The following is a 4327-nucleotide window of genomic DNA, read 5'->3' as shown; positions in this document are numbered from 1 at the left end:
AGAAAGCTTGCTTTCTTTTGTGAAATACCTATCTCCTAATTGTCCCTATATGGTCTTAACTCCTTCACGTTCCATGTCCCCTTATCCTTGCCTGACTCGTCTACCAGGACATAAGTCCAAGGCGACACCTTCTTCTTCACTATAAAAGGTCCTATATATTTCGGCGCTAACTTCGCCGCGTTACTGCATCAGATAATACAAAATTTTTCCTCCAAACTAACTCTCCTGGCATATATTGCACATCTCTTCTCCTAAGGTTATAATTTCTTGCTAACTTGGCACTGGCCTCCTCTAACCCCACTCTAACGCTAGACCTAATCTCTTCGAGTCTCTTTACTCTTTCTTCACAATTAATTCTCTCTACTCTCCTAATGACGCGATATATCTTCTACTGCCTTCCAACGCCATTTCCCTAATAATACAGCACGCTACCTTTGCTAATTTCTGGTCCCAACTCCTTTGGTTTTCTGCGACGTATGCCCTAAGGGTAGTCTTAATTATTTGGTTTATCCTTTCGGCCGGGTTACCCTGCGGATGACAGTATGCGGTGTACCGCAGTTGGACGCCATACGCTCCGCAGAGTCCCCGCAGTTCGCGACTCCTGAACTGGGGTCCATTGTCGCAGACCACCGGCCGAGGGACACCAAACAAAAGAAACACCTGATCCTCTAAGATTTTACAGACGCGCTTCGCCTTGGCAGTCCGTAAGGGAAACAACAGCGGAAGCTTCGAAAAGTAATCCACGACCGTTAAAATATACTGGTAGCCCTGTGTCGACTTCACCATGGGCCCTACCAGATCAACACATATTATTTCCCAAGGTGCAATTTCCTTGGACCTCTCAACAAACCCCCAGCTGGCTGTGTGTTATCAGGTTTCACCTGTTGACGAATCTTACATGCGGCCAATAAAAATTTTGCGTAACCCTAGCGAAAGTTTTCCGAATGCCCATGTGACCGGCCAACTGGTCATCATGACATTTACTCAGAATCTCAGCCCTCTCCTTTCGACCAACAACCGTTTTCCAATTCGAAGAATCACCGTAAATAGAGGGGAATTTGGACTTAACGAATTTGTAGAGGCAGCTGTCTTCTACTCTCCACGCTGGGTACGATAAGGGTCTCTTTTCTACAGACCGAATCATCTTCGACAACCAGGGGTCACTAGTGGAAACTTAAGCAACAGGCCCACTACGGGACAACATATCTGGAACCACATGTTCCTTTCCCTTCCGGTGGACAATCTCAGTCATACTGCTGGAGCTTCAGCGCCCAACCTGCTAACCTACCACAAGGATCCTTCAAGTTGTTCAGCCAAACCAAAGAATAATGGTCAGTGACGACAGTAAACCTAGCGCCTTCAACATATGGACGCAATTTCTCGACCGCCCAAAAGACCGCTAAACTCTCCTTCTCTGTCGTCGAATAAATTTTCTAATTTTTATTCAAAATCAGACGCGTCTGTCTGGATTTTGAGAGGCTTCTCAAAATCTGGACAGCTCAAAACGGGTGCTGTCACCAGGCGCTCCTTCGCCTCCCTAAAGCTGCGTTCACAATCTTCGTTCCACTCGAACTTTCGGTTTTTCTTTGTTAATTCGGTGAGAGGCCTAACTAACTCAGCAAAGTCTTCGGTAGCAGGACACTGTACCTATAAATGACCTAACCTGTTTCACATTTTTGGGCCTTTCGATGTTTACCATCGCTTCAACCTTTTCTGGGTCTACGTGTAGACCGTGCTTGTCTACCACGTAGCCTAAATACTTTATCTCTGGCCTACAAAAGTTGCACTTATCCCTATTCAACCTAAGGCCCGCTTTAGCTAACCTATCTAAAACTATCTGCAGAATCTCTAGATGTTTATCGAAGTTATTTGTAACGATAATGGGTAGCTATCTCTCTCTGTACATTTATTTAAAACCCTATAGTCTACACAAAACCTATGACCCATCTTTCTTCCTAATAATGGCGACTTTTCAATTACTCCCTTATCGAGCATGTCTTTTAACTCCTCGTCTATATGAGACTGTATGACGGGAGACACCGGGTAATAAATCTGCTTCACAGGTTCGACTCCTGCTTTTACCCTAATCCGATGCTCAACAAGGTGGGTTCGACCGAACCCTTCTGGCATAGCCCTGAACGCCCGGGAAACTAATTCCACTAAAGCACTCGCCTCTCTATTGCCTAACTCGGAGTGATCGACTATCGCCACCAAATAGTCCTGTTCGGCCGAGAAAAGCTCCACCTCATTTTCATCAAATCCGGGATAATACCCGCCTAGGTCCAAATATCGACCCCAAGGATAACGCTCTGAGGCAAGCCAGGAACTATGAGGCACTCAACGAGGACGGGCTTGCCCTCTACCTCAATTGGCAGCGAAACCGAACCTAACACCGATACATGGCCTCCATCCGCAAAGGTAACTTTCAAGGGAATATTCGATGAAGACACCCTAATCCCCAAGATGAGAAAACTTCACAACCTAACCGACCAATTACAGTTCTCGACGCACCAGAATCCAACAACGCCCTAAAAGTGTAACCAAAAATCCTCACATCCAAATACGGACGCTTATCGAAGCCGTCAGAGACAAGCGAATACGCCAACCGAATATCTGGATCACCGAACCCTACTTTAGCCAGCTGGGACTTGGAGGATTACTAACTCGCCCTACTAGACCACCTGACCTGCTGTCCCAGGGGTCTATCTCCCGTTTCCTGACTTCTTAGACCGAACCTCCGACTTCGACCAAACATTTGCCCTCGACCCTGACCAATTTCGGTTATGACCTAACCTCCGACTTAGACGGGTTGTGGTGGAGCCGACCACCACCCTCGGGGCTTCGTTGGGGGCCCTGGGAACACCTTGGCTTCTCATTGCACACCGGGCAATCTCGTCTCATCACCCCAGTCCTGACACAACCATAGCATTTAATACCTTTCCTGCACTCAGCTGAAACATGTCCGAAACGCTTGCAATTAACACCCCTATTGCGAGTGTCGACTGGCAGTAGATAAACGACTATTAAGCGATTATCGATTATCGATGCTATTGTGAGTGTCGCTTAGTCGCTCAATGAGCGACTGTGAATAGTTTTTAATCGCTTATCCTTCTACTGCTATTTTTGAGTCGATAGAGTTTGAGTGAGCAAAATTTTCGTGATATAAATAAATAAATAATGGATAAAAAGTAAGTTATTTGCATTAAAAGCTGTACAAAAATTTACTATACATATGTGTGTGAATTGTAGATCAAAAGTGGTTAGCAATAAGAAGCAACTTGGGCGGCTGGTCCAGCTGATGCAGGACAATCAGGACTTGGCGAAAGGAATTTGCGGCAAGACTCGGGGAAAGCCCAGATGGGAAGCCATAGCCGTAGAGCTGAACAGCTTGGGACCACCACTACGTTCATGGGAAANGCTTCAACCGACGACCTAACCGACTTTAATTTTCTACCCAAGGCGACTAGTTCCGCAACCGATCCTGGCGAAACTAGTCCCAGCTGCGTTTGATAAAAGGGTAGTAAATTTGCCCTAATTATCCCTAGCATCCTACTCTCCGACAGGGGCTCCTGTAACCGGCCGAACATAATTTTCATCGCTGCCACGTAGACTCCGATGGACTCATTCGCTCCCTGAGTCCGCCGCCGTATCCCGTCCATCAGCAAGTCATCGTAGTTGGAGGGCAGAAACTCCAACTTCAACTCCCTAACCAGTTCCTCCCAAACTACTTAGCGAGCGCCTAACTGACCTAAACCATAGAAGTTCCTTCCCCGAAAATAAATCAACTGCGCCTCGGAAAAGTTGAGCAGGAGCCACACCGTGGTCTTCACTCAACTCCTCTACCCTTTCCAGAAAAGCGTGAGCCGAAAGACCCGACTTCTCCGCATCGAAACGCACGTCCCACTTTGAAAGATTCTCCGGATTCACGCTCCCGACCGGTTCAACCGACCCGATCGCCCGCTCTTCGGCCACCTCGCCTGATGCCGCTGCCGATCGTACCGCCGAATCTCGTTCTCAGTCTCTCATCCGCTCCGGCTCGTCCTCCTCGCCAACTGCCTCCTGCTAGTCAGCCAAGCAAAGCATCAACCTGCTCTTCAAACTCGACTGCTGCCTCATCTCCGCATCGTTGCTGGGTTTCGCGCGCCCTATCCTTGCTAAGCACCACTCTAGCTTAGCCATGGCTTTGGCCCCAGTCGACGGCTTCGCGCCCTTCGCCAACTCGCTCATCAACGACTCGACCTCCTTCAACTTTTGCTCGACCGCGACCCGATCCTCCTCGATACTGAAGGGGTAGTCCTGGAAGAGCTCTACCGATCCTCTCCTCTCT

At 48.1% G+C, this 4327-nt stretch overlaps 1 long non-coding RNA gene across 1 annotated transcript in view; it reads right to left on the bottom strand.

Annotated features, from left to right (window-relative positions):
• LOC108365392 (uncharacterized) overlaps positions 1-1845 on the bottom strand; it is a 4019-nt gene extending 2174 nt beyond the window's left edge. Inside the window, exons 1-2 of the long non-coding RNA XR_001847921.1 lie at positions 105-1845; positions 29-32 (exon numbers count right to left, since the gene is read on the bottom strand). This is a non-coding gene — a long non-coding RNA (uncharacterized LOC108365392). The remainder of the gene's footprint in view (positions 1-28; positions 33-104) is intronic.
• Between the last annotated feature and the right edge of the window lie 2482 nt (positions 1846-4327).

This window comes from Rhagoletis zephyria, unplaced genomic scaffold (genome assembly GCF_001687245.7).
Source record: "Rhagoletis zephyria isolate East Lansing unplaced genomic scaffold, Rhagoletis_zephyria_1.1 Rzeph_scaffold_01860, whole genome shotgun sequence".
Lineage (NCBI taxonomy): Eukaryota > Metazoa > Arthropoda > Insecta > Diptera > Tephritidae > Rhagoletis > Rhagoletis zephyria.
This window is presented reverse-complemented; position numbering and strand designations above follow the sequence as displayed.